This window comes from Sciurus vulgaris (genome assembly GCF_902686455.1).
Source record: "Sciurus vulgaris genome assembly, chromosome: 13".
NCBI lineage: Eukaryota > Metazoa > Chordata > Mammalia > Rodentia > Sciuridae > Sciurus > Sciurus vulgaris.
Window position 1 is genome coordinate 92502020 of NC_136474.1, and position 23549 is coordinate 92525568.

Sequence of the window (23549 nt, forward strand, 5' to 3'; positions counted from 1 at the left end):
ACCTTCCATGGCAATCATCTGTAAATTAAAAATTTCATTATTCACTTTTGCCATCTGTGCCAATATTCCTTCCAGTCAGAAAGATATCTACTCACCAAAAGGAGATTATTGAAGTTGAAAGTTCTAATTCAAGACCCAGCTTGACTCAGCATGGTGGCCTGTGCTTGTAATCCCAGAGACTGGGGAGGCTAAGGCAGGAGGATTGCAAGTTTGAGACCAGCTTCAGCAAATTAGCAAGACCCTAAGCAACTTAGTGAGACCTTGTCCGAAAGTAAAAAGGGCTGAGGATGTAGCTCAGTGATAAAGCACACCTGGGGTTAAATCCCTAATACCAAAAATATAAGTAAATAAAAATTTAAAATTTAAAAGGGCTGGGGGTGCAGCTCAATGGTAGAGTAACCCTGGGTTAAATCCCCAGTACCACCCCACACACACATACAAATTCAGCTGGGCCACCTTTTATCTGCACTTCCATATCCATTTGTTGGTAGAAATGATGGGAACACACCTTATTGCCCAGCATTACAGAAATCAAAAGAAACATGAATGAAAAAAATGTCTGGTAAATTCATTGCTTTAGAATGTACCAATATCTTTCAGGGAGGAAGATTAATGTGTTTAAAATAGACCAGCAGAGGGAACAAGTCAAAACAGTTTTATTGATAATCTTCTTATAAAGTATACTAATTCCCAATTCTTAGAACTGATCATGGAAAAGATAAACAAAACATGATAAACTGATTCTAAGATCAACTTCAAATAGATTCATTCTCATTTTGTCAGATATAGGTCAATGGCATTAACTTTCTTAGATGCTTCTGAATTTTACAAAGATTTTGCAAAATAAGTTTATGAAGAATTTTTTACTTTCTTCCCAATTGCTGTTTTTAGGTTTGAAAAAAAAAAAAAAATAGTAGTGCATGCCTGTAATCCTAGCAACTCAGGAGACTGAGGCAGGAGGATCACAAGTTTGAGGCCAGCCTCAACAACTTAGGGAGACCCTGTTTCAAAATAAAAAATACAAAAGGTCTGGGGATGTCGTTCAGTGGTAGAGTGCTTGCCTCGCATGTGTGAGGTCCTGGCTCGTTTGATTCCTGGTATCACAGGGAAAGAATAGATCACAGAAAATAGGTCAAGAAAGAAAAACAAAATGACTTTAAGATTCTAGAAACTCTGAGTGAATGTGTGTTGAATACCGTGTATGTTCTTTCTGGGCCACATCTGAAATTCATTCAGTGTCACCTTTCATTACAGACCCAAAGCCCTTGTACTTCCGGGTCACCGTCACTAAAATCCTGTGGCTATTTTCAGAGAAAAGCTTTTCATGGCTTCTTCCCATTTCTGTGCACTGAGTAATAAGGTGATGAACAACTGTGGCTCTTAATTGAAAAGGTGCTTCTCCACACAGTATTGAACTCAATTGCAATTAAGCATTTGTGGTGGGGTAATGATCTTTTTTGAGTGTTCAAGATCCTATTTGTTTCATTAAACTAGGTTTTCCACTTGGAAGTATTTATCAGTTTGGGCAAGAATTCTATTGTGCCAGCATGTTTATTTTCTCTTGGAAATGGATAAAGCCTTTTGACAAAACAAGCTAAATTTGATAGTAAGTGGCAAAAATAAAGGAAGTTCACTATGTTAAGCTGCATACCTAGGTATGGTCTATAATACGACTTAATTACTGCATATTTTAATGGACTATCCTTATTTCCTCTACTCTGAGACCTTGGAACTATAGTACCTAGCTGATAAGAAGTAGCCCTTGTATATAAAATACACACATATGTATAGCATATACACATATGTAGATGATTTCAATGCTAATCAGGTTCTACTTAAAACATTGATAGTATCTTTTACCAGATGGGAAAACTGCATGAACTACTGTGACAAATCCTGCTGGGAGCCACCTTTGTCCGCTCACCTCCCTGCTACCTGCACTGGGGTGGTAACCCATCACGGAGGCGTGAAGCCCTCCCAGTCACCTGCTGGCCAGGGCATGGTGGAGGTGCTGGTGAGCCGCAGGTCCAGGAGCGGGAGTGGCACGCAGAGGGCACTGACTCTAAGAACAGGACAGAAGGAATGTGCTCTGCCCGTCCTCCCGTGACAGCCAACGGCCGCCGCAGGGAGGTGGGAGCAGTGGCCGGCATGTGTTCAGGAAGGCGGGCTGGCAAGATGAATCTGACACCGCCGTGTACAGGTGACGAGTTCTGCTTCCTCTCATGTTGAAGTCTGAACACGGGAGAAGTGCACCAAGGCAAGCATGTGAAGCAGGTTTCATTTCAAAGTAGTCATCACACAGACTTCTCCGGGGAGGGAGAAGGGGCCGTGGCTGATGGTCTAAAGTCCCGGAAGTGAGCGCACCCTACATCTTTTATAGGTTAAGGTCTCTTTTGTTCTCCAGTTCTCTCCCCCTCATCTCTCCTTCCTGCCTAGGGATTAGGCCCGGTTTTACAGGTGAGATGTAAGAAGTGAAAAGCAGATGGGGCAGGGGGAGGGCCAAGGTGATTCAGGCAGGCAAGGGCCCAGGGGGCATTAATTAGCAGCTCCTTGTTTGCAGTCCTTGATAAGGGCAGGTAAATGTGGTAATCAATGGGCTCCGGGGATCCTTGACATTCCATTCTCCCAGGGGCAGTCTCCAACTTCCAGAGGCAGATGGTTCTCATGGCCTCCATTTCCCCCATTTCACCTGATCCCCGGATTTTTGCACTAACTGCCTGTCCGCAGTCCTGGCTTCAGAACCTCCTCCAGTGTCTTCAGTCTCTGACTTAATGACCCCTGGAACCAGTCTCACTACAGACTACTTGTCATGTAAGAATCTCCCCTTATCTTTTGAGATGGATGTTCTGTTCTTTTCAAGCAAAAGCTCTGTAGCTGATCCCTGACTCACTCACTAATTGGGTGAATTTTGGAGTTGATTGCCAGAATGCTTGGTCAGAGTTACTGATCAATTGTCAACTTGCTCTGGTCCTTGCTCTAATAGAACAGCAAATTAATAACGTGTGTGTGTTTTCCCAAACCCGTCTGGATAAACACGGAGACTCTTCACCATACAGATACGTAGAAGTAGAAAAAGGCTTTCTCTTCTCCAGCCTGCCAGACGTCCCCTCCGGACGGCTCCACAGCTTGAGGCAGACAACTTGGACACCTGGATTGCCACTGGCCACCCACTCCTCCCAGGGAAGGGAAAGGACACCACCCCAGCAGTGCCCCGAGGGGAGGCGCCCACTGCATGCTGCTTCCTTCCCCTGGGGCTGCAGCCCTCATCCCAGGTTCATCTTTACCTTGTTTCAGATGGAAATCCCGTTGGGGGAGGGGTGCTCTCATCTGATAAACTTGCCATTTGTGTACGTGAAATGGCAAACTCGGCTCCTGTACCTGGATCAGATTGTAGTGATTATAAGAAAAACGCGACTCAGTCCGGGTCCCAAGGCAGCTCAGACCCTTGAATCCAGGGGAGCAGGCCCTCTGGGGTGCCGGGTCTGAGTCACAGTCCAGCTACAGCACCCAGAAAGCCACTCCAGACGCGGGAACTCACACCAGAGATTTTATTAGGAGGAAGAGAGGGAGAGAGAGAGAGTGGTGGAATTTCACGGGCTAACAATCAGGCCAATTGCTGAGAAGGGGCTCGCAGGCCGACTAGTGGGCCAAGAGCTGGCTAGGATGTTCAGACTGACGATCTAGGTCGTAAGATGGGAGGGGACGTAGAGGGTGGGGGACTGTAATATAATACAAAGCTGCTCCCCCGCCCTTTCTGGTGCAGCCATTTTCCCCGCCTCCCAACCACTTGTCAGTCTGTGAGCATCCTGGCTAGCTGCTGGTTCATCAGTCGGCTTGCAAGTATCCTTCTCCCATATTAGTCCCGTTAACCCGCGGAATTTGACTGCTTAAGGATAGCTCGCCACCATTTTCTCTTCTCTCCTCCTCGCTTTCATGCTGTCTCCTCCATTTCTCTCTCCTGCGCGCGCACCTTTTCTCTTTCCTCTCATTTTCTCTCTTACCCTGCAGGGAGACACTCTGTGTGCTTAATAAACTCCCTTATGTGAGTTCCCGTGTCCGGCGTGGTTTCCTGGGTTATTACATTGGTGCCGCGACTCAGATGGGCTCTTCCACTGTCTCTTAAGCAAGTGGAACCCAACTGATGCCCCCGTGCCCCCTGGACGTGGCCTCACCTTCCAGTCTGCCCGGCACTCTGCTGTGCATCCATCACCTTACTTCAGATTGGTGAGTCCCTAGGTGGGTTCACCTAGGCCGACTTAAACACTCCTCTGCTGACCTGAGAAGCGACTGTTGAGTGTCTGGGACTCTCAAGGTGGTTGAGGGGTGGGGGTACCCCCAGCCATGACTTTTGTAGTTACGGCTGGCCCCCTTAGTCGGTCTCATCTGCCAGGTGGGTTCCCGATTTTATGGTGGAGATTTTTTAAGGTTGAGGCCCCTCTTCACGCTTGCACTTGCACTCAATAAACCCTGACGTCAGGTCCTCAACCCTCTCGGCTTTTGCACATTGGTGCTTGTGTGACGACACCATCATTCTGCTGCCTCCTCACCTCCAGCCTACTAATCTGTGGCTTCGGGACGCCTCGGCCAGAGACTCGGCTGTATCAGTCTCCACCATGGGATCTAGGACCTCCAGCCAGGCAGATTCACCCCTGGGATGTCTATTAGACAACTTTAGAACCCTTCGCCTGACCCCGGGCTTAAAGCCATCAATGATATTTGGCCACAGTACCCTTTAGATAATCAATCCAAAATGGCCACATAATGGCCCACAGCTTCTGTGAGCGAGTGGGCAGATGGAAAGGGATTCCTGATCTTCAAGTCTCTTCTTTCTTGCTTCTTGGCTCTTCCTGCAAACTCAAACACTTCCTTTTGGCTTCTTCTACCCCTCTTAATCCCTCCTCCTCCTCCGACTTCGACTCAGCTGTTTCTGCTTCCATTCCCCTGCTCAGCCCACCTAGTCCTCCTGCCATGAGGTCCCACATACACCAGTGTGGAGGGAGTAACCAGCCAATAGTCAGTGGCATGTCCCAGTAAGGAGTATGATGTAGCAGCCCCATTCCTCAAAAGTAGTGGGAGATAATGTTTCACAATTTTCTGCATCCAAACCTGAATTGATTACTAAAAGGGTTAAAATGCCCTAGGCATCAAGTTTCTGCTAGAACCTGTTAGCTCCGTTCAGATCTCAGTCAAGGCTTACACTGAAATGTAAATGGAGGAAGCCAGAAAGCACAGTGGGAGACCAGTCTCAAACTCAAGGGAAAAAAAAAAAAAAGTGTCCATTTTTAAATTTCTCCTGGGCTGCAGCACAGAACACTTTCTCTCTCCCTCTCACCTCTTCTCTCTGCCCTTCTCCTTCTCGTCCTTCTCCTTCTCATTCTCTCATGCTATAATTAATGGCCATTATCATTTTTCTTCTGGGACTCTTGTTTTTCTTAAATGCTATATTTTTGAGCTCACAATTTTAATCCTACATACCTAGGTTAATGATTTTTGGTCAGTTCTTTATCCAACTCGAGTTACTTTTTGAACATCTGTTACATTGCAATGGAGATAAACATTACAAGTTCTTTGCTTTTGTGTTAAATATAAGTGCACATAAAATTAAAATTTTAAAAAAATGGATCCAAATACTTTTAATTCACGTGAACTAAAAAGGTTCAATTTAAATTGGGTAAACTAATAGAAGTAAAATGTCTTTAAAATTAACTCACAAGTCTCTAGTTGGTCAAACTAATAAAATATTGATGCTTATAAAATGTATAACATCAATTTTCTAGGATTTTTCTTCAACAGGAAAGTGACAGCAAATACTGTTGGTACATTTGTCTGATATCTTGGTTTTTTTACACTTATCTGATATCTTGGGGTTTTTTTTTACAATAAGATGAGTGAATTAGAGTTGACATGTATGGGATTACTCAAATGTGTTTGTTAGAGACATCTGATTAATTTACAAAGTTATTCAATGGAGTAACATACTTAAACATTATTCTTTGTATATTAAATGTGTTCATATTTTCTAGGTATACAAGCCTTTAAAGCAGAAAATTTATCAAGCTGCTATTCTCCAAATTAAACTTGTCTGTAATTGTAATTTTAAACTTATCATTTAATTTTCTATTATAGGACCTGTCATCAATAGGGTGTATGTAAAATGTGTTACTTTTTACACTGAGATAAAAAAATTTAAATGTAAATGTATTTCTAAAAGTTAGAGCCTGATTTGTTTAAAGGTTAATATCGTGAAACATGAAAGCATTTTGCCACTTTGCCACACAAAAGAAAAGTTAAAAGCTCTCTCAGGCTTTCTTTAATTCATGTTTTAGATATAATGTTAAATTGTGTAAACTAATGTTCATATAGACTCAGGAGTCAATATATGTAAACTTCTTAAAATGACATTTAAGAAAGGAGTAAAGATCAGCATCAGAATTAGAACACTTCACTTAAGATTTGTAAAGAGCCACGCCTTACCTGAGAAAAGGCTCTGCCTTCCCTCCCACCCTGCCGCATGTCAGAATGGCTCCAAAGTAAGCCAGACTTTAACTCATTTAAAGTTGTGTTCAAAAGTTTGATGTTTGTTGTAAAGTTTACTGTGATCTCAGACAGGGGATATAATGAATAACTCAGTCAAAATTCAAGATAGCTTTTGCACAAACTGAATATTTTACTGTTGGTGATTCCATTTTGTATTTTCCTTGTAAACTCTAACTGTTGCCTGATTAATATTTTGCATAAGTACTGCTTCAAGCGCAAACACTGTAAATTCACTTGAAATAGTAAGCCATCACCTATAGGGCAGATAATGTAGACCCCAGTTAGATAAAAGGGGGTAAATCACTGTAAAGTCATAGACATTGAAATTAAAGCCCAGCACTCTTACTTTATAACTGGTGAGCCTGGCTTGCTGGATGATTAAGATCAAACTTAGAAATTGAAATTAAATGCTGAGGCCAAGAAAAAAAACAGTATCTTGCCCTCAAAGTCAGCCCGAACCCAGGGAACAAGAGGACTTCTCTAAGGAGCTTTGAAACTCTGGGTCACATGACCTCCTGATCATGGAGATTAATGAGGCCACTAGAGGATGAAAAGCCAATCATTGCACCTGCTGCAGAGGAGGGTCATGGAAAAAGGGAGACATCCCTGGTGCTTCCAAGGGAAGCCACCTCATCAAGGAGACCCTGCCTAATGGACAGCACAAAAGCTAAGAAGCTACTCTCAAGTTCTGTATGAGTGACCCCTGTGGGAACTCAGCTGACTCTTTAACAGACAGGAATAGGTCACTTTGACCAGCTTGATCTTAGACACCTAGCAAAGCAGTTAAACCAAAATATAGCCATTCTTGGGTATTTAAAAGAAATAATAGTTAAATGTAACTTAAGATGTATACTTGTGTTAGACTCCTAGAATAAATAAAGCCTGGAAGCTAGAAAAGAGAGATTCCTAGGCAAATGTGCCTGATAACTATCAAGAAAAACTGCCAGAGTCAGGAAATTTTAGTCAGTTTAAGGACTAAAGACACAGGTAGGCTTAATCTGTGTTTCTAGTATGATTATCTAGCCCTAAGTAACAGAAGTATAGAGATCTCTACTAAACACAGGTTATACCAATAAAGGGATATTTTACAAAATCAGATGACATTAAGTAGCTTAACTGTATTTTCTGGGGACATCAATGACATTAAGAGTTAAATGTTGTGTTTACATTCCTGATAACCTGGACAATGTTAAAATTCCCAAATAAAGGCCTTGTCCTCTCCAGCCTTTGTTAGGCCTTGTTATGGGAACAACTTCTCAGTTCTTCCACCCCCTGGTGAGGAATTATTGACTTTTGTTATCTTCATGATATTCATTGACATGTTCCAGATTCTGCAACTTTTATCTTGTACTAATCTCATTTCAGTACTCATGTCTTTTTGTCCTTCTCTCATAGAAGCACCCACCCCCAGATGCCTTTACAACCTGCTCTTCACCAACCAGACTTCTACCATGGACCCCTCGACTGACCCGATTTCTCAAAAGGGAACTCCAAACTGCTTGCTCCACGCTGCCCTCTTCCAGCTCAAAGAAGCCAGAGTGGTCATCGTCCCCCTTTCCCTACAGCAGTAAGGAGTTCCTAAAACTAGAGGGGAAAATGGAGCCAGAATTGGGGACAGGCAGTTAGTGTAGAAATAGGGGATCAGTCAAATCAAGGAAATGAAGTCCATGAAAACCATCTGCCTCTGGAAGTCTGGAACTGCCCCAGGAGAATGGACCTGCAAAACCAGGCCTAGTTACGTGGGCAGGAAGGAGAGATAAAGAGGAAAGAACTGGAGAACAAAAGATCTTCTCATAAAAACAGAAATGGGGAACTGTAATATAATATAAAGCTGCTCCCCTGCCCTTTCCGCTGCAGTCATTTCCTCGCCTCCCAACCACTTGTCAGTCAGTGAACATCCTAGCTAGCTATTGGTTCATCAGTCAGCTTGCAAGTATCCTTCTCTGTTATTGCTCTTGTTAACCCGTGGAATTTGACTGCTTAAGGATAGCTCGCCACCATTTTCTCTCTCTCTTCTCTCCTCCTCACTTTCATGCCTCTCGTCTCCTCCATTTCACTCTCCTGCATGCGCGCCCTTTCTCTTTTCCTCTCATTTTCTCTCTTACTCAGCAGGGAGACACTCTGTCTGTGTGCTTAATAAACTCCCTTATGTGAATTCCCGTGTCTGGTGTGGTTTTCTGGGTTCTTACAGTGATGCCTGTAATAACTGGATGGATTGGGTCAGTGAAAAAAAACTGAATTTAGTCTAAATGGCTGAAAAGTCACTGGATGGCTTCAAACAGGAACCTGGGCACAGAGAAGCAGCTGCTTCCCAGGGCTCTGTATTTCCCCACCCCGGGGTTCCCCTCCTTGGCCTGACTGGTCCTTCAGGCCTCAGCGTCTGGGATTCCTGGTACAGACAGAAGCAGGGGCCATCACTCCAACCCAGGGTCAGAGGCTCCAGCCTCAAAACACCAGCTGTGGGTGACCTGGCAAAATCACTTCTTGTCTTTCTGCCACATCTCAGGTGAGGCCTGGTGGGGAAGAAAATATAGGCACAGGAAGGAAACCAAACCATGGATTCTTCTATTCCCATTCTTAAAGAATGAATGGAAAAGTTGGTTAAGGAAATGGTAAAAGGACTGGAATATGATCAGGTGGCAGAGTGCTTGCCTAGTATGCATGAGCCCTGGGTTCAATCTCCAGCACCTCAAGAGAAAGGAAGAGAGGAAGGGAGAAAGGTAAGATCCACCAGCAGCAATGTGAAAAGTAGTAGTTGAGTTAATCAGCAAATCCTGGGAGATCCGCGGTCAGCAGATGTCTATGGATACACCCAGTTGCAGAGAATGTGTGCTGGAACAACACCTTTCTTCTGGTGTGCCTGCGTGCCAGTAACAATGACCTTTGGGAGGTGGTCCTGACAGGTTGGGAACTAGGAAGACTGGCCTCCTGCCTGAGGCAGTCCTCCAGCTTGGTGCAGGACCGGAACCCACCTGAATCCCAGGATACCTGCACCAGGGCATGGCACACATCGCCTACTCTCTCCAGGTGCAAGGAACCATTGTGAAGCATATTCAGCAAGATATGAAAAGAGAGTAGAATCATAACCTACCTGCCCTACCTGTGAGTTCCTAGGAAACAAAATCAAACCTGAGATGGCCATGTCTAGTGAATGGGTGAGGGCATTTGGCGGGGTACAGTTCCTAACTGAGCAGTTACAGCTGTTGCAAGTCATTTTCCACATCTGTACTCTCATCAGAGTAAACAAGAAATTACTCTTTATTCATTGTAGCTTTATTTAATTGCTTGAACAACAAGTACATCATTACTCAATGGTAAGATTTTATAATGTGGAAAAAGTGACCGGGCATCCTGCATGCTTTTCAGAGGTGTGTCTCTCAGTAAAGCCCAGCCAGGGTGTGGTAGAGACCAGAGTCGGCATGAAGTTACAGGTCTATCAAAACAAAGCTTCAGGGGACATCACACTGCAGACAATGGAAAACTCACCAAGCGCTCCTCTGTTTGTGCTGGTATTTAGATTGGAGTCAAAAACAACCACCAACAACAACTACAACAAAATAGTCCACTGAGAGCTTGCGGTTATTCTTTTTAAAAAGGCATTTTCCCCCGTTTAACAATGATATATTGCTTTATACAGATTTGTGGGCACTACCTTACAAGGCACAGGGCTGGCAAAGCTTGAGGGAATATGGAATTCTAAACACTCCATTGCTGAGATTTGGGTGAACTGAACAAATGACATTGTCTGCTAATTTGGGCAAGCAGAAAACCTTCACAGAAATCTGGCTCATAGTCGTGAGGGGAACTGCCCTCTTTAATTTTGTCAGATCCAGAAATGAAAGATCTACACTTGATTTAAAACTGTGGTTACAGATAAAATGCTTGACACTTTATTTCTGTGTTTACTCAAAATTATTTATCTTAAAATTTACTTACAGTGGTGCAGAGAGTGGAGAGTGAAAGAGTGTTCCCTTCCCTTCACCCTAACAAAGAATCCAAAGCAGAAAGAAGACCATCACAGGAACTTCTAAAAATGTTTGAAGGGAAAAGTGGCATTTTTTGAGTAGCAATGGAATGTTTTCTTGATGGGTGGAAATAGTAACAGTAGACACTTGGAAACATAATACTGCTTTTTTTTATTTAATGGGGAAAATACGCTTAACCATATTGCAGTTTATCTACAGAAAAATCTGTGCAGGGAAAAGTGAAATGTATTGCTAATGTGTAGAATCATAATAATCAGACAAAAACTCAATAAACTTTTATTAACATGGGTAATATAAGCATTAGAAAAATCTGAGGTACAGTACTGCTTTCAAGTCATTGTGTCTAAGGGGACTAGACAATGAGTCACTTTTTGTTTTTATGAACATTCTGCAGTACATGTGTGTGAAAAAGAAATGATATGCATCAATGGTTTTCCATTTGCATATTTTAAAAACAGAGATGCATTTAACAAAAAACCAATTATCGAACTTATAGCCATATTGCGTCTTGTGTAGTCCGGTTGCTTAGTGATCACAGGTAAATTGTTGATATAATTATCAATATCTACTGGATGTCTACAGTTCTGACATTTTTATATCAAAAATGTTTCAAATGTTTCAAAAAAAGTCAAACTTACTATTTCCGTTGTGTAATATCCACCTTCCTACCACCCCTAGAAGGAAGACTCCTGCAGAATATTTTCATGTGGCCATATAGCCATTGCTGTTATTTTAATTCCAAGATTCTGATGAGAGGCAAACAGAAATAGTGGCTGGTGGTTCCAAGTCTAGCCAGGCATCGAAATTACAAGGGCAGCTGTTTTGGAAAATCATTATAAAGTTAAATATGCTCATAGAGGGGGAAAGGTAGAGTTGTAAAAATTAAAAGTTAGGGACCCTACTGGGTGGGGTAGATCATATCTATAATCCCAGCCACTAGGAGGCTGAGGCAGGCAGAGTGTAAGTTCAAGGCCAGCCTGGGCAATTTAGTAAGGCCCTCAACAACTTAGGGAGACCTATCTCAAAAGAAAAAATTTAAACAGGATTGGGATTGTGATTCAGTGAGAGCACTTGCCTAGCATGTGTGAGGCCGTGGGTTCAACCATGTGTGGCAAAAAAAAAGAAGAAAAAATATAGGAGTTCCCTGTTTCTTCCCTTCTCCTTACAAACCATTTCCTGGAGACTTGTTAACAGTCCAGAGCGTCTATCCTGGGCTTTGCATGTACCCATATGAATGATCAAACAAAATATTTCAACAAATTAAGGTGAATGACTATCTTAAGTCTGATTTCTATTGCTGTAGTAGAATACCTGAGACTGGAGGAGTTGTAAAGGAAGGAGTTTTATTTTACTCACAGTTCGCAAGGCTGGAAGACCAGGATGGGGTAGCAGTACATGCTTGCTTCTGCACATGACCAGAAAGCAAAAGGCAAGCAAAAAGACCCCCAGAGGTCACCTTGCTCCACAAGAGCCTGCTTGCACATAGATTGCTAACCCAGCCCTGCCAGAGAACTCACTCCGTGAAAGGCATTAATCCACTAGTGGGGGGCAGAGCCAATACCCCCCAGTAGGCCCACTTCCCAACACTGGCATTGAAGAATTAGGCCTCAGCACAGACCTGTTCAGACCTCAGCAGTGATCTAATTGACTTTCACTAGTGATTCACGAGTTGGGCATCAGCTTGTCTACGAAACAGAAGGTGCCCAATAAACTAAGCAGAAAAGTTTGGCCGTATGGGAGGAAAGAAGCCGGAGAAAGCTGAAACAGGCAACAGAAAACAGATCGGTTATTTCAAAGTTACTTTCCTTACAGGGTTGAAGCACAGGGTCTTGCCAGATCAGGTTGGCTGGGTCCCTTTGGATTGGTTGCTGTCAATCTTCCATTTTGGAAAACTAGCCTTAAGTTCCGTTTCCTTGTGTGCACATAGTACGAGGGACTCCATTTTGACTTGGTCTAGTGCACTTCCTTCCTGCCCCCAGTACTGAAAGGAGGAGATAATAGAAGGTCTTCACTATAAACGGTGTGTCCCCAGTTTCCAGAGTGACTCCATTCTTGTTTGGTGCTGTCTATTAGAGTCTGGAAAGGAGATCAGCCCAAAGAAGTAAGCTCCCATCAATTTCGTTTAACTTAGCATTAGGGAGGTATGTGCAAGTAGAAAGTATGTATTTCATTATTATTATTATTATTATTATTACCATTGACCCTGGGATTGAACTCAGGGAGGCTTTAGCACTTAGCTATATCCCCAGCCCTTTTTATTTTGAGACAGGGTCTAAGTCGTTTAGAGCCTCGCTAAGTTGCTGAGACTAGTCTTGAAATTGCAATCCTCCTACCTCAGCCTTCTGAGTCACTGAGATTTTGGGAGTATGCCACCATGTCTAGCTATGTGCCTATTATTTTATTTTTATTTTATTTATTTTCCTAGCACCTTACCACTAAGCTCCATCCCCAGTCCCAACACATACTATTAAATTACTTGAATCATACTAGGCATATCACTGGTCTGGAACTTTATTTGTTTATTTATTTTTGTGGCACTGGGGATTGAACCCAGGGGTCCTTTAGCACTGAGCTGCATCATCAACGCTTTTTATTTTTGAGACAGAGTCTCTACTAAGTTGCTGAGGGTCTCACTAAATTGCTGAGGCTGACCTTGAACTTGTGATCCTCCTGCCTCCGCCTCTCAGATCATTGGGATTATTGGTACCTGCCTGAGCCTAGAATTTTTCTGTAACTTAAGCAACAACAACAACAACAATAACAAAATCCCACAGTTTTGTTTTCTCATTTAATCTGTGGCAAAGACATTGAGTAAACTGATCTAGAGGGGCTCTGGACTGGAGTTTCCTGGCACAGCCAAAAGCTTATCAGGCAGGATCTCAGCAGGAAACAGATGGCACACTTTCTTTCCTCCACACCGAGAAGCGGGGATAACTGGAAGCCTTTGTCATAAGCATCATGTCCCCAGTTTCATTCCCAGCTACATGGGCAGCCACATATTCCTTTTTGAGGGAACTCACCATCCAAAAAGAAAAAAAAACACCCAAAAAACAAAACTTAAAGATAGACCCCTGTCACAGTGTCCCTACATGATGCTCACAAGACAACAGCACTGCCTAAGCACAGAGCTTCCAAATTAATCTTCCAGAGCCTCGTTTAAAAATAGGAACAGCCCATGAGAAACCACTGAACATTTGAAGAAACCCAGACACGAGCAAGCCAAACAAAGGAACAGAAGAAAGAAACTCAGGGACAGAAAAGCTTGGCAAGTAAAAAAAAGATATTTATTGATATTCTTAAAGTTTTCAGAGAACGTATTTCCTGCTTGAGGAAAGAACTGATCTCATCATCACAAAACGGCGGGGGTTGGGGGAGTATTCAGAGAATAAAACCTGCTCTGGGGAGTTACTATCGCGATCGCAGAAATAAAGCAGGATGAAGAGGTGAAGTTGAGACTGTCACTCTGAGGGTATGATGAAAAGGCAAAGAGAGAAAGAACAAGAGGGACATAGAAATAAGGTCAGATTAGAGATTTTAAAAAGCCTATTGGTAGGAGTTCCAGAAACGGTGAAACAGAAATCGGAGTAGTAACGTAAGAACACCCCAAGCCCCAGGGCGAGCAGCTCCCGTGGGATTCCCTATTGGGGACACCATGCAGCAAACCAGGGAAGACCAACACCAAAGATCTTTGTGAAATTTCAAAACAGGGGCGAGAAGGCCCCCCATGTTCCTGCAAGGAAAAACACAGGTCCTATGTTTCCAGAAGGGAAATAGCTCTGAATAGCCTGAGATCAACCAGGCAAAGCCTTCACGTTCTCAGGGCAAGTTTCTCCCAACCTACAAATAATAACCCAGCTGAATCCTGACTAGGAATGAAGGGAAACGGAATGCTTTCTTCTCCCGGAATTCGGACTTTCATTGCCACATGTCTGCGATTACAGAAATCGGTGTGATTCAGGACTCCCCCATGGGCTGGCAACAGGGCAGGAATCCTGTCTCAGCAGCTGAGATATGTGGAGATCCACGGGGTGCTTGCAGGTCTGAAGCGCATGGACGTTACCTCCAGTGTTTGAAGTGAGAATCCTTGTACTCGCCTGCATTCCACTTCTATTTTCTCCCCAATGACTCAATAGAGTGTCAGCATTACAGTTTCCTCCGAAAAGCTGTCTCGTCACCTGGAGGAAGCCCTGAAGGAGCAGGGGAGATGGGGGTGGAGTGCTTCTTCACAGGCCCAGCACCAGGCCACATGCACTCAAAAAGACGTCCCCTGATCGCCTGAGTGGACGGCGGGTTCCAAAGACCAGCCACAGGGCTGGGCACTGAGTCTCTGAAACTGCTGTAGAATTCTGACTTGATGATGTATATTCGTTCTGTCCTTTCAGGTCAAAGAGTCATTCTAAATGATAGCAAAAATGTACAAGTGAATGTCAATGGGTTTTAAAGGGAGATTTTCTGATATCTAGGCCTATGCTGTTTAAAATCCTGCCTTCTTATCTCTAAAATGATTTTTTTTGTCTTCAGTCTTATCACAGCTTAGCACATTCTGAATGCTGGCCCTTCTGACAGAGTTTTTTACAGGTCTAGGAGATCCTAAATCCAGACTTGAGTAGGTTTCTCTTTTCCCTTGTTTTGTGTTCATCCTCCCAACGTGCAAGCGCATGGGCATGTCGGAATCACTGATGATCACGCTGATGCAGCCTGGGCTTTTGAGGAGCTCCCGTGCACGGCCATTTGTCAGCCAGAGCAAAGCAAGGAAATGGTTAATGGCTTTTGCCAGGTTGTCATCGGATGCATATGGTCTAGGAAGCTCCTGGTGGTCAGTGTACAAGGGTCCTTAACTGACCTTCTGAGAAATGTTCTTATTCTTCTGGTTTTTCTGTGGGCACCCTGCTTCAGCCTGGAACCTGAGGATCTGCCCTCTACGGCAGGGTGTGCGCAGGAGAACCACGCGTGCAGCCTTTAAGGTCTGCCAGGGACTGCCCAGCACCTTAGAATGACAGAACTGGAATCTGAATGTTAATTAAGGCTGCCCTGGAGTGCCAGCCACGCTTTGTGATGCAGGAGCAATGTCCCAGGAGACAGGAGCTGTTTGTTATAAGCTCGGTTCTGCTTCGTATTCACCCTGTAACCACAGGCAAGTTTCTTACTCAATGGTGTGGCTAATAGTATGAACCCCAGAATCCAGAAGATCAGATTTGCACATTGGCTCTACTACCTACCAGCTATACGACCTTGAGCACAGTGCTTAACCTATCCTACAATGTGGGTGTTAATGGCATTCTCTAACTCATTGAAGTTTTGAGAGGATTAAATGAAATAAGATACGTTAGTGCCTGACTGATTAAATACTAAAAGAAAACACCTTAGAGTTTCAATGGTCATGGTTGTTAACTAACTTAACCTCTCTCTCTGACCATCATTTGGAAATGAGAACAGTGAGGAAAACCACCTCAGAGAGTGGTTCCAAACATTAAAGGAAACGAAATATTTCCAACATTATACTTAACATAGAGTGAACAGCTAAAAACTGTTTGCTATTGTGATTTTTTAAATAAATTTTATTTATTTATCTATTTATTTGGTAGTAGGAATTCAACTGAGTGGCACTCAATCACTGAGTCACATTCCCAGTCCCCCACCCCCCATTTTTTTTTGTATTTTATTTTGAGACAGGGTCTCATTGAGTTCCTTAGGGCCTCATTAAGTTGTCAGGGCTGGATTTGAACTTGCGATCCTCCTGCCTCAGTCTCCCAATATTATTAATAGGCATATGAAAAGCAATAAAGCAATACCTGTCCACTCAACTGTGTTGCTGTAATACTCAGATTAGTTCACGTAAGTGAAATGCACTGCTCTCAAAAAATACACTATACATGGGTATACGTGTGTATATATAATCTATTTACAATACAGATGTGGAAACATGAGTCTGAATTCACCAACGTTTTCCTATTGTAGACTGAATAATGACCCCTCAACTGTTTATATTCTAATTCCCAAGTTCGTGAAAGTTACCTTCCAGATAAAAGAGATCTTGCAGATGTGGTTAAATTAAGGGTCTTGAGATGGGGGGACTGCCCTGGGTGAATCCAATGTATCCACAACTGTAATTATAAGAGAGAGGCAGAAAGATCAGAGTGATCACTGTCTATCCTAAAGAATTAAAGTTAGCATACTCCAGTGATACCTGCATACCCATGTTTATAGCAGCAGAATTCACAGTAACCAAGTTACGGAACCAGTCTAGGTGCCTATCAACAGATGAATGGATCAAGAAAATGTGGCATATATACACAATGATGTTTTATTGGGTCATAAAGAAGAATGAAATTATGTCATTTGCAGGAAAATGGATGGAATTTGAAGGCATTAGGTTAAGCAAAACAAGTCAAATTCAGAAAGTCAAGGGTCCTATGTTTTCTCTCATGTGTGTAAGCTAGAGAGGAAAAAGGCAAAAAAAAAAGGAAGATGGGGGAACCTCATGAAAATTAAAGAGAGATCAGTAGAATAAAGGAAAGGGAGTGGGGGCATGGGGGAGGGAAGAGAGAAGGGAAAAGGGAAATATTGGGGAACAATATTGGCCACATACATTGTTATACCGTGTGCATGTATATGTACTTGCACATGAACGAATCCCATTATTGTGGATAATTATAGTGCACTAATAAAAACAGGAAAGAAAAGATCAGAGTGAGCAGAAGATGTGATGATGGAGCAAAAGTCTGGATTGATGTGAGGAAGGGACCTTGAGCCAAGAAATGCAGGTGGCCTCTGCAAACTGAAGAGGCAAAAAATGGCTCTCCCGAAACATCCCGAAGGGACCAACCGACCCTGCCTATGCTTTGATTTTGTTTCCAAAGACTCATTTCAACTACTGTTATCCAGAATGGTGAGAGGATAAATTTACCTTGCTTGAAGCCACTAAATGTGTGCAGCTTGTTACAGCAGCGAATAGGAGGGCAACATACTTCCCTTGAAGTCAAGGAAATTGAGATGCGAATGTAAGATGGACAACCTGCTGATTGCTTTGAGACATGATGTGCTCATTCTTTATTTACTAGGCTTTATTTTTCTTCTGAGGTAGGGACTGAATTCATTGAAAGTTTGTTTAGTTTTTATTTCTTCCAAGAAAGAAGGAAACTGAAAATCTATTAAACAATTATTTGTCTAAGACTTAGTCTGCACAAAATTTTAAGCACGTGTCAATGGATAGTTAGATGGTAAATGTTAGTTTTACACAATGGAAAGTTGGAAAAATTAAAAGTGAAAATCAATATTGTTTCCTGGTATCTATGGGTACAGTTGTCCAAGATTATATAGATAAAGTTGTTTATATTTTATAGATTAAGAAATTTGGTTATAGGCAATTCCATTAAAGTAGTTACTTTCAAAATTACCAAAAACATTTTTAAAAATATTCACGGTAATAAAGGAAGCCATTGTAAATAGAAGGAAATTATATAGTTTTGACTTTGTGTGTACGTATAAGTGTTGTCAGATTTAGGGGCTGGGATATAGCTCAGTTGGTAGAGTGCCTGCCTCCCATGCACAAGGCCCCTGGTTTAATCCCCAGCTCCACCAAAAAAAAAAAAAAAAGTTGTCAGATTTAGTATTTGCTAAAATACAGAGCACACAGTTATATTTGAACTTCAAGGAACAATAAATATATTTAAGGAACAATAAATAAGTATATTTAAGGACATATTTACATTAAAGAAAAATAATTATCTGAAATTCAAAGTTAATGGGGCCTCTTGTATTTTATCTGGCAATCCTAGTTGTATAGCTACTGGTAATATCAATACAAACAATCACTACTTTTTATAAAAATCACAACAGAGGAGAGAACTGTAAAATAAAGATAATTTTAATCTTACTAAACAGAAGCTTCTACTTAATGAGACATCACCATTTGAATTATCAGATACCACTGTACATTTGTCAATTAAAATGCAAATTGAGGCTATTTTTTCCCGGTGAACATACTTCAGAGATGGATAAAACTCATGAATAACTGATTAATGGCAAAAAAAATGATATGTGGGTTTTAATGACACTGTTAGATAAGTAAATCAGTGAAATTTGAAGCAGGAAAAGGAGCAAATGGTTGTATAATTATAAGATGCTCTGTGGGTTACACAACAGCAAGGCTTCTCCTTAGGGGAATCTGGCACACAGGGCTATTTCTAGGGAGTATTGGGGCACACATAATCACATTATATGCTTCCTTCTCTTCCTAACCATCAATTTTGCCCAGCTGAAATCTAGTTAAGTAAATTTCCAAGGCTCCCTGGAGGAAAAAGAAAGGTCATAAAGAGGCAGAGGGAGAATTTGCTTTAGAAATCTGGAGAGAGGGTATAGAGCAAGGAAGGATGTCTATAAACCTTTTTATTTCCTCCTGCATTTCTCCAACAATGGGCCCTCTACGACAAATGACTGATGCTCTCTGTGGTCGAGGGACACTTCACACATGAAATCAAGAAACTGGAAAGCATGGCTAGCTGTAATTCATAACTCAGATGTTGGAGCTCCAGTGGTCTCAGATTTTAGGGAGCAAGAGATCAGTCATTTGGTACTTGAAAATAGTGAACTCGTCTTAGCTTTCAACAATGTTCAAAAGAATCGTCCCCAAGAGGTTCCTATCCATCAATTTAAGAAATGCACGTGTTCTTGTGGTCATTTGACGTTGTCTCTCCTGTGTCTTGACACCCTGATCTTGGACACACCAAGTGCATGGCAACTCTTTCTCAGAGCCCTTAATCTGGATGGTGTCTTTCTGAACCCAGCCACACTCCTCCTTGCTTCCAATTTACCACCAAGGTGATTGAGATCCTGGCGCTGGTCCTCATTCCCATTTTTTTCATTACTCCTCTCCATAAACATTAATTTTGCTCTGGTCTGTAACTCTATTGGATGTCAAGTGAATTATATGCAAGTTTTGTTATGGGTAACTCTATTAGAGGGGAACAATTTTGTAATTGTGATATATGGAATTGATTTTCTAGTTCAAAAGATAACCTTATACTTAAATGGTCTTAGGTTGATGCAAATAAAAAGTACTTTCTTCCCTGTGAGGGGACAAATGTAAAAGAGAAATGATTTGAAGAGAAGCTAAAGTGTAGAAAAAGAAAAACCCTACCTGCGGTTAAGAGCTGTCATGAACCACAGGTGACTGTGGTCATCACGGTTTATCTCCCAGTCCTGCAGCGGGAAGAAGAGTAAAAGCAGCCTTAAAAATAGACGCCATGTAGCACGTTTTCCTCGAATGAAGCTGACTTTTCTAGTACTTAAAAGGGTTCATTTTATTAAATCTCGACATTGTGGTTTCTCTGACACACTCTCACTGGAGAGGCGATGACGGAGGTGGCAGTACTGAGGGTTATCACCCAGGGGAGACCAGCAGCCAGAGAGATTCCTCCATTCTTCTCTGGAACTTACATTTTGTACAAACATATTCATACATTTTGTGCTTGTTTTAACAAATTTTTCTGAAAGTATTTGCTTGTTTTTCCATATCAATGCTGTGGTTCCTTTGAATACCTTTTGACATTTTATTTTATTTTATTTTATTTTTTTAGATTCCAGGGATTGAACCCAGGGGAGCTTAACCACTGAGTCACATCCCTGGCCCTTTTTATGTTTTCTTTTGAGACAGGGTCTCAGTAAATTGCTTAGGGCCTTTCTAAGTTGCTGAGGCTGGCTTTGAACTTGTAATCCTCCTGGCTCGACCTTCACATGGCTGGGATTACTGGCGGGTGCCACCAAGCCCAGCATTGCTAAATTTTTAAAACATGAATTTGAAAGAATAATATGGTGAACACCCACATTGCACGCACTGCATTTTACCTCGATTTCAGTGCACATCTCCTAAAAAGGATATTCTTCTGTACAATCATGATACCATTATCATAATTAGAAAAAATATTTACTATTATCATCTAATAAACATATTTTCAAATTTCCCCAATTTATTGCAAATTTTTATAGCTTAGTTTTATTTTAGGGTTTGTTTCCAAAAAATTAAATGTAATATTTGTGCTAGTTGATAGTCCTGTGCCAATCTTATATGTGAATACATACATGTATATTCCATTTTGTTTGGGGATAAAAACTTGATTTGATTCAATTTACACACTTCTGGCCATTTTATAAATCTATATGTATACTTCACATTGCATCCCATCGAGAGGTACATAACATCAGATTATTAATGATCATTCCATACAGGGTAGAAAGCAAACTCACACTATGGTGGGTACTTTTAAATGTTGCAATTAGCATGTATAGTGATTCTGCCATAACTCAGCAGATGTTCCACTAAAAATCATTAGGCATGCAAAATTGCAAAATAAAAAAAACATAGGGCTAATGGGGGAAATTGGGTTAGAGGCACAACACGTAGAAACTTCATCAATTACACATTTAAAAACAAAAACAAAGTAGGAACCCACTAAAAGTGGTAGTACAATTTTACACACTTATAATGATTAAGAAATACATAAACACCATATAAATACATTACTTCCCCTGAAAAGACCCGAAGTTTGCATATAGAAGCAGATGCCAGAACAATGACTCATGAATTAAATCATCCATAAGTAAGTGCAAAACATAGATGACATTCGAACTGTTCCCCAATATATTAAACACATTCAATCAAATTGTTTCCTAATAACTTATCACATTAAAACTGAATTGTTTCTCCAAAGACTGGAAATGGAACCACACCATGTGACCCAGCTATAACACTCCTTGGTGTTATTTTAAAGAATTAAAGTCATACGATAGTGATACAGGCACATCCATGTTTAAAGCTGCACAATTCATAACAGTCAAATTATGGGACTATCCCAGATGTCCATCGATGGATGAGTTGATACACAAAATGTGGCATATAAACATAATGGCATTTTATTCAGTCATAAAGAAGAATAAAATTATATCATTTGCAGGAAAATGGGTGGGACTTGAGAACATTATGTTAAGTGAAATAAGCCAAACTCAGAAAGTCAGGGGTTGTATGCACTCTCATATGTGGAAGCTAGAGAGGAGAAAGAAAAAGGTGGTGGGGTGGGGAGTCTCATGAAAATCAAGGGGAGCAGGAGGAGTGAGGAGCGAAGGCCAAGGGGAGACACTGGGGGATGATATTGATCAAATTATGTTTGACTATCATGTGCATATACAAACATGTAACAATGAATCCCACTCTTGGGTGTAAGTATAATACACCAGGGGAAAAAAGAAAAACAAGGAAAAAGGGAAAAAAATGCAAAACACTCTCCTGAATTGTGGGTTCGGAACAAGCTATTGCAGAATGTAGTCTGTGGGTACTGCTTTGTCACCATATGAATATCCTATTTCTCACTGGGTCTTACTGGTTTCAACATCCATTGCTTGTCCTGGCAGAAGTCAATTATTTCAAAGCAGTTGCAAATAACGATGTTCCAATTCCATCAATCCTTCGGCATTTGGAAGTGAACATTGATCTGTATAGAGAGCTTTCCTCTACCATCCAGAGGACTGTCTCTCTGTTACCCTTGGGACCACGCCACGTATTTTTCTGGGAATGGCCCTCCAGTGACTTAAAGCCCTGATATTGAATTCCCTCAGCCTTCCTGTCTCCCAATTTATTTAACTGTCTGTAATATCACATGCTTTGGAATTCCTTCACTGTTCTGGTCAATTTCTTTGATAGACACAAATAAAACTTTTTAAGCAGGGAAAGTAGACGGAGACAGTGGCTTACCTCACCGTGGACAGACACTACTAGTGAGGCCACCGAGGGCATCAGAGCTCTGCTGAGTCACAGCTCACTGGTGACCCTATTTCCACTAAAATGGCTGAGCCAAGTTTTATGCAACTGCACTCATTGAGTTTGTTTTAAGACCTGATTGTCTGGATATTTCCGTTATTCAGTTTTTTATGCTAGCTCTAACTCTAAGCATCATATTTTCATGGATGTCAATAACAAATTTGGTCAGGGCAGGGCCGGGGACAGAGCCTGCCCTTGTTTATGAGCATATTGACATTTCTTGGTTATGATCATTCATCCAGGGCTCTTTTCCTCTAGCTAACATTTCTCCATCTAATCCTCAAAGATATCTTTCCTTCAAATGCTTGTCTCAAGGCCAGATTCCCTGGGTCTACAATATGCCCTTAATTGACCCTTTAGTTACACTCTCTAAGCAAGAAATAAGGTTGGTGTGGCATCATGTGGCATCACATGTTTTGGTGACCCCCTGCTAGCCTCGTGATCCTGGCTGGCCTTTCAAGGGGCTCACAGACAGCTGAGTATCAAGCCACTCATTCATCAGTGGAACAAAAGCAGCTATTTCAAAACCAGGGAAATGAATATGCTCGGGGAAAATTATCTTAAAATTCAAGTATTGAGTTGTAATGCTTGTTTATTTAGGATGTTCTAAATTTCTACTGTTTTTGATGGTGGGTGGACTTTATAGGAGTATTGAAAACATAAACAAAAAGTTAATAAGTGGTTAATTCTAAATGAAAGCTTTCATTTAGTTTTTGAGGCACTGCATTATTTAATTTTATGTAATTTTTTAAAGAATAAAAGGTTTGAGTCAGTCCTACTCTCCAAACCCGGTCTTTATTTTATTCTTTTTTTTTTTTTTTTTTATATATATGTGGTGCTGAGGATTGAACCCAGTGCCTCACACATGCTAGGCAAGCGCTCTACCACTGAGTCACAACCCCAGCCCAAACCTGGTCTTAAAATGCTAACATTGTTAGTTTATAACTCTTTCTGTGAAGTCTTGTTAAATAACATTTCAACAATACTGGTTTTATGTGATATTTGATAGATCTATAAATCTACCTAAATAGAAAGGAGAAATCAGTTAACAGGGTCCAACCAAAGGGATCGATCCGTAATTTCATGGTAGACTATCCTGAGGATAGATTGATGTGTGTTAAAAATTCTCACATTGTAGATTTATTCAGGAGTGTACATTCATGCAGTGGAGTCTGCATAGGATTACTTTGTACAGTTAAAATCCAAGTGAGAAT